General features: G+C 29.4%; 1 long non-coding RNA gene across 1 annotated transcript; it reads right to left on the bottom strand.

The window, feature by feature from the left end:
• Positions 1-4,396: 4,396 nt before the first annotated feature.
• On the bottom strand, positions 4,397-7,025 carry LOC112784788 (uncharacterized). The gene is made up of 5 exons (XR_011878497.1): positions 6,276-7,025; positions 5,633-5,735; positions 5,453-5,519; positions 5,248-5,352; positions 4,397-4,639 (listed from the first exon to the last, which is right to left on the bottom strand). It is a non-coding gene; the product is annotated as an uncharacterized lncRNA (long non-coding RNA).
• Between the last annotated feature and the right edge of the window lie 6,561 nt (positions 7,026-13,586).

Raw genomic sequence — 13,586 nt, 5'->3', positions numbered from 1 at the left:
TTAGGGTTTCTCAAGACGGAGAGAAAGGGGAGGGGAGGGGTGGGGTGGGGTGAGAAGTGTGCGACGGTGAAGAGTGATGGCAGCTAGGTTTAGGGTTTCTCAGAGACAGAGAGGGAGAGAAGGGGGAAGGGTGGGGGTGGGGGTAGGGGTGGGGTGGGCTGGGTATTGTTGGGTTGGGTTTTTTATATATATATATATATATTATAAAAAAAATCAGTAACCCTGAAAAAACCTGGCCGGTTCTGACGGTTCACTGGTTAACCGCCGGTTCGGCCGATTCTTAGCCCGGTTTTTTGCTACGGTTTTACAGTGGAACCGAACCGACCAGATGACCGGTTCCCGGTTAATCCAGTTGAACCGGCCGGTCCGGTTTGATTTTCAGAACAATGGTTACAGATTTAGGCTTATTTTCATCCGAATTAATTTGGGGAGTGAATTTTTTTCAGTGAAAAAAAATTTGGATGGTGTTCAGTGTTAAATTTTATCTTTTATTATTCTCTCTCTTCTTTTTATTTTTAGTCCCATTTATAGAATTAAAGGTGAGAAATCACACTTTATTATCTCAAGTGTTAAAAAAACTGAAGAGGATCCATTTCCATTAATTTGCACTCTTGACGTATTTTATTATGTAATTAAAAAGTACTATATATCTATTATATATCTCTAATTTTAAAGCTAAAATGTGCCACATGTTATTTTTCATTGCAATTAGAATTAAATCTTTCCCTCTAAAATTAAGGAATTCTTCTCTCCTCTATTAATTTTACAACCAAAATATGCCACATGTCACTCTTTCATTGTAATTGAAATTAAATCATTCCCTCCAAAATTAAAGAATTCTTCCATCCTCTATACTAATTTTACAACCAAAACATGCCACATATCACTCCCTCATTGCAATTGAAATAAAATCTTTCCCTCCAAAATTAAAAAGTTCTCCCCTCCTCTTCCTTTCTCTATTTCTCTCATTCCTTCAACCACTCTATCTATTTTATATATCATTATTACTAATTTGATAATCAAAATGTGCAATATGACCTTCTTTAATTGTATTAAAATTAAAATTGAAATATTAAAATTGAAATTAAAATATACCTATATTATGTATCATATATTACTATCTAATTTAATAATCAAATGTGTCATATAACACTCTCTTATTAAAATTGAGAGAAAATATTTTTTCCAAAATTAATAAACTTCCTTCCTAAATTTTCTCATCTTCCTCTCTCCATTTTTCTATTTCTCTCTAATATTTTTACTCTATATATAATTTATATTTTATATTAGTAATTTGACAAATCAAAATATGTTATCCGATATTTTTTTACAATTAAAATAAAAAAATTTCTTCCAAAATTAAAAAACTCTCACTCTCTCACTCTCATTGTTCATCTTTATCTTTCTCTCTCTTTTCTCTCATTCTCTATTTTTCTATCTTTCCATTCTACATAAAACAAAATTAACGAAATAATATAATTTAAATAAAATTATTATTATTATTGTTATTATATACATAATTTTTTAGTTTTTTTATTTAGTTTTAAATTTTCACTGCTTATATTTCTAATTTACATTTTTATTTCTCTTCTTTCAAATATTTATTACATATAATTTTGAGAAAATACTAATGTTATAATTAAAAGTTAGAATCAAGATTCAATTATTTAAAAAAAATTAATTTTGAGTTAATTTTATAACTATCAATATAATTTTTTTATACTAATATCTAATTATATTTTTATATAGCAAGTATAAAAATTAATTATTTCTATTTGTGCAACAGACTTAACAGTTAACACCTAATTAAATGTAAAAGTATACACGTTAAATTATTTTAAATTTTAGATAACGAATGTTAAAATTAATTATTAATAAAAAATTAGACTTTTTTATATAAAAATAATAAATAAAAATATAATTATTTATTTTTTATCTACAGATACCTTAATTTTTTTAGCCAAATACTTTTGTCAATTTACAACTTTTTTTGTAAAAGTAGTTTGATTTTATAAATATTTTGTGCCATACATAATCTATACTGTCAAAAAAAAAGTAGACCATAATTTTAAAAAAATTTTATTCCCGTAATATTATTACGGGTAAAAATACTAGTATATAATAAAGTTGATAGAAATCGAACTCATATTTTTTTGGACAATTTACATAAATAAAATGATTGAAGAAAAATGTTACGCAAATACAACATTGGCAAACTCCAAACGCAAATGCAACAAATGCAATTGTATGTAATCTGCTACACCCTGTAGCGGAACCCAAATGCACGTAATCCGCTATACCCTCTCGCGGATTACGTTGAGAGCATGCATACCATAAACTGCTACACCCTGTAGCAGTTTATGACCAAATTTTGTAAAAGCATAATCCGCTACACCCTGTAGCGGATTATGAGGAGAGTGGCATATTATATAAACCTGTGTAATAGTAACAACCCATGTAGCAAAATGAACGAATTGATACAAAACGTAATCATCATTTGCAATAAGTCGTACAAAAATAATAGCCACTAAACATTAATACTAACACAAAATAAGTGAACTACATAAGTCATACAAATATATCTGTCACAAGTCGTTAACCCTAACAGAAAATAAATAAGTTACAATTCATACAATGATAACGGTCAGAACAAAGACAATGGGCGCTACTGCTGGTCACCATCAACATCATGGTCGCCCCCAAATGAACCAAGTAGGTGCGAGCCTGTGCCACATCGAGTCGGACGCCTAACCCTGGCCACTCGCCAATCTCCGAGTGGAGCCTCCTGTAGCCCAACTCCAAATGCAGATGGGGGCGTCCCCCATGTCGAACCAAGTGTCATATGGGCTGCCTACGGGCTCATTTAGGTCGACTGGGAGCTGGGTCTTAGGAACCTAGGACGGAACATCCGTTGGTTGTGGCCTATACTCCGGAGGGTCGGATGGGCCGCCTGGAATCGGACTCTGGTATTGATGAACATCGTCACCCCGTATGATCTCAGCAAAATCTGCATAAAACTGGGGTCCAGTCAGCTGATCGTCTAAATCCATGGTGATAGTAGTGGTAGCAAGATTAGTCATGCACCCGAAAATAGCCTGGTCATCCACGGGCTGCCCCAGCTGGTATGCCACATCCTGGAGCGTGATAGTACAATCTCCGAATGGCATATAGAAAGTGTGGGTCTCAGGCCGCTACCTCTCGATAAATGCGCTGACCAGAGGCTCATCCAACCAGAACCAATGCGCGTTCAGCCTAGCCAGGTGGTACAACCCAGCTCTCTCCAAGTAAGGTATAATCCTATCATGTAACGGCATATTCTGTTGCCTACAGACGCTATACACACATCGGATTGGCTGCATATTCAGAAATAAAGAACACCGGCTTAAATTCTAACAATGACATCACCAAACTATAGCTTATGTTTCTATTCTTAAGCTACTTAGGTTTTAAAATTACTAACTTACCATCCACAACTTAAAATCCTACTTCTCTACCTTTACTTTTAAATGTTAAATGTCAAAGTTTAAATTTCAAATTTTGATTTTCAAACCAAAAGCTAAACTAAGTCTCTATCTTTCTAATTAATAAATTACTTCCTTAATATTGAATAACATATACAGTTATTAAAATATTGAAAGAAAATAAAGACACTTACCTCTTCATTGATGGTTCTGGCTACGTGAGCAACACCGTCAAGCCGGTACACTACAAAAAATTCTGGTTAAAATGGCGATTTTTTGGGTAATTACGGCGGTTTGAACCGCCATTATTACCAGAAATGGTGGTTTTAGAAAACGACGTAATTCTGGGTGCCATTCTGGTTATTACGGTGGTTTTCAAAAAAATGCCACAATTTCTTGGGTTAAAATGGCGGTTTTTGGATAGGTTAAAACGGCAGTTCAAACCGCCATTTTTCCAAATAAAATAATATTTTTTGGTTGGTTAAAACGGCGGTTCAAACCGCCGTTATTTCCAGGATTAAAACGACGGTTTTGGTTGGTTAAAACGGCAGTTCAAACCGCCGTTATTTCCAGGGTTAAAACGGCGGTTTTGGTTGGTTAAAATGGCAGTTCAAACCGCCATTATTTTCAGGATAAAAATGACATTTTTGGTTGGTTAAAACGGCATTTACGAACCGTCATTTTTACCCTGACATAGCAACATTTTTATTGGTTAAAACGGCATTTTTAGTTGGTTAAAATGGTATTTGAAACCGCCATTTTTACCGAGTTAAAATGGCATTACATGTTGTTTAAAATGACAGTTACATACCGCCATTTTTACCGAATAAAAATGACATTTTTTAATCATTTATAAAAGCCAAATTTTAACCGTCATTTTTATTGCATTAAACAAATAATTTTTTTATTAAACTTTTTCAATAACAAAAAATCAATACTCAAACAAAATATTATATAACTCATAAACAATGTATTAAATATAATATATTATTTTTTAGTATTAAAAATAAAAAATAATAACCCCTATACAAATAAAGTATCTAACATAATATTTTTTTAATTATAAATGTCTTAACATGTATCTTTTAATACATAAAATCTCCATCATAGCTTTTGGTGCACTTTGTCATGATAATTTCTATCCTCACTCCAGTCCTTCTTTTGTCTTGATTATTTGCCTGAAAAAAATCATATTCATTTATTATTTACCTGAAAGAAAATCATGTTTATTTTAATTAATTTTCTTTCACAGCTTGGTTTATTATTATTATTATTATCTATAATAATGTCTAATTAATTATTACTAGCTATCTAAGAAATTCTTGAATGAAACACAAACTAATCAACAAGCAAACACAAAGTACTAACCCTTCAAATTTTCAAACAAAGCCAATAGAATTAGACCATTTTTTCTTCACAACTTAATAAGTGATCAGCAGTTATTCTTGTTCTTCAAGTATACTGAGTCTAAAAGAGATGGATGCATACAGAATTTTTATACCTCATACTCAAAACTTTTCTGCATGGATTAGATTCTAAGGAACAAGCCACTACTGCTATTAATAGATTCTTTAATTTCTGTCACACAAACACACTCTTAGTAGAGGAGATATCTATTATTGACTTAAATATATAAACTAATAAGTTATTCTTATGATATATACATACCAATAACTAATAAGGAATATTCTGTTTGAAAATTTTTTTATTATACTTTATATTTTTATAATTACTATTTTCTTGATCAATATATACTCATAAAATTTGAGAGAGAGAGAGAGAGCACCTTTTCTCCCTGTTCTTTTCCATCAGTTCCCTCCAAATCCAACACAAGTGTGCAAGGCTTAATGCCTGCATACCGAGCAACCAGATTCCTTCGATTGTTTTAAACCTAAAAACAAGCAATGCAAATACCATCACATATCACATCTATACTTACACCTGTCAAATAACTTTGTATATAGGGAATGAGGATTACAAGAATTACTTGCCTTCCAGCATCAGCATTCATCTCTTGGAAATTGGTATAAAACAAATGATTCAAGAGTGTGCTCTTCGCTGTCCAAAGTGAAGAGAATAGTAAGTTACCATCACAACAAGAGGGGGGGCTCCAAAATGAGTATTGCTGAATATACATAACAAGAAACCATCATGGAGAATACTATTAATACCATAAAAGTTGACGAGCCGACTTCAGATAAAACAGACTTCGCTAGATCTTTTGGAGAAATGATCTGATAATTTACAGAATCCTTCATTCCATTTTTTGAAACCCTGCAATGATACAAGAACATATAAATTATTTGTCGAATTAATGCACTATACAATGCAAACATTAGTTGAAACCTAGAATAAAATCAAGAACAAGTTACAACCCTTTTCCTACATGTAGCGGCTCAATCAACATGTATATGATATGTATATTTTAAAGTTTGCATTTAACCTTGTTCAGCATTTTTTGCTTACCTGCTAAGCTGTTCTACAACTTCAAATTTCAGTAAGTTTACATTCATCAACCTAGTTTAGTTTATTATTCAAGTTATACGTGAGTTACCATCAAGAATCCTAACACTTTAATGTTACAAATGGATGAAAACCTTAAGGTCTTATATAGATCTAAGAGAAATACCAGACCTAAGAGGAAACTAACAGCCAAAACAAAATTCAAACACCAACAGCAACAGAAATGAGACCTTTTACTAAAAAAATCAATAAATCAATCACTGTCGACATAAAAAAATTCAAAAACTAAGAAGAAAATAATACCAGAAACAAAAAATAAAATCCCTAACAGAAACGGAACATAAATGAGACCTTTGGAAGAGTGAGGGACAGTGACAAAGGCACCAAGCAGAGAAATGGAGGAACGTCAGCGGCGGCAGAGCAGCGGAACAGAAATTGCTGTTGATCTTGCTGCGCAAATAGCGGAATCGACTTCTCCACTCACGATGAATCCTCGCAAATGGCCTTAAAAGAGAGATTTATCACAGAGGAAGGAAATTAAAGGAAAGGAAAGAAAGGAAAGAAGGAAGGAAAGGAAGGTGTTGACGATTTTGGTAGAGAAGACACAGAGGTCGACAAGGAGAGGAAGCTGGAGGAGACGTCATCGGAGGAGATCGCCGCTGTAGGAGATGTCGCCGAAGGAGATCGACGCCGGATGAGATGTCACCGGAGAAGATCGTCAGAGAACGCAAGAAGATCGGAGATCGTTGCACAGGCCAGGAGCAACAGCGTCACGCGCGTGGTGTTTCGACTTTCAACTAAGGGTTTCTGAAATGTAGGTATTACTAATTCTGCTTTTATACCACGTGATAACCGCGGTTCAAGACCGCCATAATTACAAAAAACGCCACAAATCCAAAAATTAATTACGGCAGCAGCAGAAAATGCTGGAATATCCACACATTATGGCGGTTCTTCAAAGCCGCCGTAATATAAATGTCATTTTAACCTCTTTTTTTTGTAGTGGTACAACCGCCGTTCATCCTCCATTCTTCCAATGCTCAAGACTTTTCTCTCCCTTCTCTCTACTTTCTCTCTCTAACTTTCTTTCCAAATTTCCTCAAATGAATTTCGCTACAGCCTCACACGGTTTATATAATAAGCCACTCTCCTCATAATCCGCTACAGGGTGTAGCAGATTATGCTTTCACAAAATTTGGTCATAAACCGCTATAGGGTGTAGCGGTTTATGTTATGCATGTTCTCAACATAATCCGCGAGAGGATATAGCGGATTACGTGCATCTGGGTTCCGTTACAGAGTGTAGCGGATTACATACAATTGCATTTATTACATTTGTGTTTGGAGTTTGCCAATATTGTATTTGCGTAACGTTTTTCTTCAATCATTTTATTTATGTAAATTGCCCTTTTTTTTGTTTGTTATGATTTTGTTATTTTTCTATTCTATTAGTATATTTATAAACTATGAAATAATTAAATATTATATTTAATAAAAAAAGATTTATTATAGATCAAATTGAGTGTATAATTTTAAAATATGGGCAGGATCAAAATTCAAAAATTCTCAACCTACAATTAAAATAGAATTAAATTTCAAAAAAAAATTCACAAACAAAATTAGTGTAAAATATAAACCTTATCTTACTTTATTTATTGTCAACTCTAATGATAATAAGATATTGATATTGTAATTTTTATAATCGATAATGATAATAAAAATAAGATATAATAAAAAATAACATTATCAACTAAAAAGTAAAAAATTTCATTCCCTTCGTATTAACTTTCATGTATATCTTCTCTCCATATTATTAATTGTTATAATCATATTATATATATATAATTAATAATTAAATCAACTACCCATATAAAATATATACATTATGATTTAATGATTATCTTTTAGGAAGACTTTCACGTGTGCCATTTACTTTATTGGAACATTGATATACCGTGTATGTACGGGTATGTCTAAAACGAGCACAACCATTATGTGCTTATTGAATGCGACACATTTATATCGATCATTAGATTTGATTAGATGAAAATTAAAGGCTAGTATGAAAGAAGAGCATTGATGGACTCTAATAAATACAGAATATCTTAGTACAAAAATAAATACTTTAAATGACAATACTTTAATATACAATATTTTGAATGATAACAGAATCTTTTATTTTTAAATAATTAAATATAAAACATAAATACAAAAATATGAGTATTCTTTATTCAATAAGATTAATTATTATGTAAAATTTTTTTATGATATTAAAAAATCATATTAAAATAAAATTTTAAACTGTAACATAAAATATAAAATAATTAAAACTTTATTTTATATTACTTGACAAATAATTATATTATTATATTCAAAATTTATTAATTAACTAATTTTGTTAAAGATATTATTATATAAAATAATTTTTTATCAAAATATTTTGAAAATATAATTTATTTAAAATATTATATATAATACATGAAAATATTAATTTTTTTTATTTTTTTTCAATTTTTTTTAGAAAAACGGAATGAAAATAATATAATTCTAAATACATGCCTATTACATTGTATATTTATTTATATTAGTAAGGCCTAAACTAACCAAACTTACATAATTAAAAATATAAAATATATAAATATAAAAAATAAATATTTTTTATTTATTGAAATTAACATTTAAAGTTTTATATATATAATATTTAAAATTATATATTTATAATAAGATTATTTTTTATTGTTTTAGTTAAATTTTTTATTTTCTAACTCGACCAAATTTATATATATAGGTAAATTTTACCCAACATTCTCTAAAACAACATGTAAATTAGCCTCTATGACGTGACACATTTTAATTAGATGTTTAATTTTAATTTGAGTTAATTTAACTCAATGAGAGTTCACATCTTAACTAAAGTAGGACCATTTTATAATTAAATATTTTTTAAGATGGATAATTATATAATTTTTGTAAATATTAAAAAGTAAATTTATATTCTTTTACCAAATCATTATTACTTAAATTCGTTCCGCTCTTCTATTGAAAAACATATTCTCTGTTGACTGAAGTATATTTCCTCCCTTCCACTGTTCCTTCATCACTCAAAGCGCGTTGAAGGAACATACACTGTAACTCGAAGCAGGACGGAGAGTAAAGATGCAAGTATCCTTTGAATATCTAATGCAACGGATCTTGTGTACGATCCAATGATCCATAGCCATTCCAAAGAACGGCTTTGATCTAATTGATATAGTCCAATTTGAATTCTAATAGACGGATGGATCAAATACATATCTAATTCAAATATCACTTTAATGTATGCAATAATTATCTATCACAACCCTAAATCATAGATTAATGTATCCTGATAATCAAGAATTTATATGTGACACGAAATTATGTGAACTACAAAATAGCAGCACGACCAAATACACTATCTTCAACTAATCACATATCCACTACAAATTAAAATCAACACAGAAGAGTAATCAGAGAGAGAAACAACGAGGTTGCAGAGAGCAAAGATTCAGTTTTTAGTATTTTATCAAATTATGCATTTATTCTTTTAAATAATTTTTTAATTACAAAATAGCTTAATCATAGTTAACATAACAACCAATTAGAAAGTGACATGTCATATAGGGTAATTTACATGTTAAAATATAAAGAATAGAGTAGAATTGACCACACACACACACACACACACACACACACACACACATATATATATATATATATATATATATATATATATATATATATATATATATATATATAATTAGTGTACAAATGTCATAATATTTTCAAAATACTTTTATTTTTTTGTATTTATATGTTTTATATTTTTAATTACGTAAGCTTGATTAGTTTAGGTCTTACTAATATAAGTAAATATGTAATATGATAGACATATTTTTAGAATTATATTATTTATTTCTTTTTTAATTGAAAAAAATAAAAAGGTTAATATTTTCATGTATTATATATAATATTTTAAATAAATTATATTTTTAAAATATTTTGATGAAAAATTATATTATATAATAATATCTTTAATAAAATTAGTTAGTTAATAAATTTTAAATATAATAATCTAATTATTTATCAAGTAATATAAAATAAAATTTTAATTATTTTATATTTTTATGTTACCGTTTAAAATTTTATTTTAATATGATTTTTTAATATCATAAAATTTCTTTCATAATAATTAATCTTATTGAATAAAGAAGACTCATATTTTTGTATTTATATGTTTTATATTTAATTATTTAAAAATAAAAAATTCTGTTAGTATTTAAAGTATTGAGTTACTATTTTTAATTATTTAAAAATAAAATATTTCTATTTAAATCATATTTTAATATAATTTTTTAATATCGTAAAAATATTTAATTATAAAATAGTCCTATTTTTGTTAGGACGTTAGCTCTCATTAAGTTAAATTAACTCAAATTAAAATTAAACATCTAATTAAAATGTGTCACGTCATAGAGACTAATTTAATGTTGTTTTAGAGAGGGTTGGATAGAATTTACCTATATATATAAATTTGGTCGAGTTAGAGAATAAAAAATTTAATTAAAATAATAAAAAAATACTTGAAAATAATAAAAATAAAAATGATCTTATTATAAATATATAATTTTAAATATTATATATATGAAACTTTAAATGTTAATTTTAATAAATAAAAAATATTTATTTTTTATATTTATATATTTTATATTTTTAATTATGTATGTTTGATTAGTTTAGGTCTTACTAATATAAGTAAATATATAATGTAATAGGCATGTATTTAGAATTATATTATTTTTATTCTATTTTCTTAAAAAAAAATAAAAAAAGTTTAATATTTTCATGTATTATATATAATATTTTAAATAAATTATATTTTCAAAATATTTTGATGAAAAATTATTTTATATAATAATATCTTTAACAAAATTAGTTAATTAATAAATTTTGAATATAATAATTTAATTATTTGTCAAGTAATATAAAATAAAATTTTAATTATTTTATATTTTTATGTTATAGTTTAAAATTTTATTTTAATATAATTTTTTAATATCATAAAAAAATTTTGCATAATAATTAATCTTATTGAATAAAGAATACTCATATTTTTGTATTTATGTTTTATATTTAATTATTTAAGAATAAAAGATTCTGTTACTATTTAAAGTATTGTATATTAAAGTATTGTCATTTAAAGTATGGGGCCTGCTACACATACAAGCAAAGAGGCCCTACAAGTTTTACAAGTTTCCAGCCCACACTTCATTCACACGCGCACTCATCTCTCTTTGAATGGAACGTAAACTACACGCGCCCCACTCAACGGTTGCTCTTCGCAAAATAGCGCTCCTTAATGGCGCACTCTTCCACTTCTCCGAGCCCTTCGAAGAAAACACAAACTGTCCGTTTTCGAGCAACATTCCAAACTGCAGAGATAGGACTCGTCGCGAAGATTAGAACTCTCCATCAACACAACATAGAACTCTCGATCAACAATCTCCAGAAAAAACGAAGTTATAATACTCAAGGTACGTTACGTTACTATTTTACTCATATTGTATATTTTTCACATTTCGAAAACGAAGAACTAGGTTTTACTATTCTTCTACGTTCTTCTAGGTTTTACTGTTCTTCTTGTTCATTGTCTCATTTTACAGTTTTTAATGTTCTACTTGTTCTAAGTTTTATTGTTATTCTTGCTTCTAGGTTATTCTGTTCTTCTTAGTTGTTCTAGGTGTTACCGTTCTTGTTGTTCTAGTTCTTCTGGTAACTGATTTTTGGGAGTATATTGCGTGATTTGGTGGGTGTATATTGAGTATTTTGTTGGGTGTATATAGCATAATTTGTTGGGTGTATATTTCTGAACTGATATACTGTAATATAGTCAACAGTTGCAACTGTTCTAATATTTGCTTGTCCATGGGTGTATATTGCTTGACCTTGTAATATTGCTTGACCTTGTATATTAATCCATGTTTAAGTGATATTTGACTGATATCTATGGATGTATCTGACTCATATCTATGGGTGTATTTTTCATTTCAGAAAAAATGGCAGGCAGAAACCAAGCTGAAAAAATGTAAGAACAAATACATGTCTTAGATGAAATCGGTTTTATATAATAGAAATATATCTGACTATAATTTTGCTTTGTTTACAGCAAATCAGAGACCTTAAGTGTGCAACACATTTGTTAAGTGAGAAATTCAGAAACATGAGCGAGGAGAAGAAAATAATTGTTAGGGATTCGGGATTTGGTGGCCTGATGCACATCCCGCCGCTAAGGGTGCATCACCAAATTGTCAGATAGATTCTAAGGATATTGACACTGATTAATATAAATGTTATATAGTCCTGTAACAAATTGAACACATGCTGTAAAAATTTTCCAATTATAATCCAGTTTATTGTAAAATTTCTTTCAATAATTAAACTCTCTCTGCTGTATTCAAAATGTATGAATTACAGGTACTATAATATGAAGGAAAACATCAAACCAAATATACACCCATAACCTGCCATTTTTTACACCCAAAGAAAGTTGAATATACACCCAAAAATCTATCCCCCTGATGCTTTATCCCTAAAACCCTGAACCCTAAATACTTAAAACCTAAACCTTAACCCCTAACCTGTAAACCCTAAAACATAAACCGTAAACCCTAAAACCGTAAACCCTAATACCTAAAACCCTTAAACCGTTGTAAAAAAAACAAACAGTATTTTATAACATAAAAACAAGATTCTGAAGTATATATGTATATATATGTAAAATGTGAAATACAAGAAAATTTAGAAATACACCCAAAAGAACACTGCTTTTACACCTAAAAGAATGCATGCTCTCGCTCCTTTGTGTGCTTCTCATCCCTGCCCAGAAGTGGTGATCCAGGTAGATTGGAATCCATATATGACGGTCTTCATAGAGATCTGTAGAATACACCCAAACACAGACTATAAATACACCCAAAAAAATTAAATTTACACCTCTGCTGCAGATTTTAAACAAACATTACCTGAAAGCCACTTGTTGTCCACAAGACCAAAATTCAGCAGAAAATTATTCCAATTCCTATCAAATAAGTCTTTAAGCACACCCATGCTTCTCGCACTTCTCTCGTAATGTAATTCCTCACATCATTTTCAATAAAATTTAACAAACTGGTCATTAACAGAGAGAGGCTGCAGAATACACCATGTCAAAAACAAAAAATACACCCAATCATGTCTAATCTAATACACCCGAACGACAACAACTCAACTAAAATAACAAAAAAAAGCCATAAATTGTAAATACACCCACACTTCCCCCAAAAATACACCCAAAAAAGTCTGATCTACACCCGAGCGTCTGCTATAAATTGCAAATAATTAATCAAAACTAATACATTAGATTCAATCCACAGATTTATGTTCACGCGTTAGTTTCACAGTCAATGTTCACGAATTATTCAGCTACACAATGCTATACAAATAACTGCAACAAAATTCAGAGTAATCATATGTAAATCGCTCTCGCTCCTTTGTGTGCTTCTCATCCCTACTCAGAAGTGGTGATCCAGATAGTTTGGAATCCATATATGACGGTCTTCATAGAGATCTACAGAATACACCCAAACACAGACTATAAATACACCC

Source organism: Arachis hypogaea, chromosome 20, assembly GCF_003086295.3.
Source record: "Arachis hypogaea cultivar Tifrunner chromosome 20, arahy.Tifrunner.gnm2.J5K5, whole genome shotgun sequence".
Lineage (NCBI taxonomy): Eukaryota > Viridiplantae > Streptophyta > Magnoliopsida > Fabales > Fabaceae > Arachis > Arachis hypogaea.
This window is presented reverse-complemented; position numbering and strand designations above follow the sequence as displayed.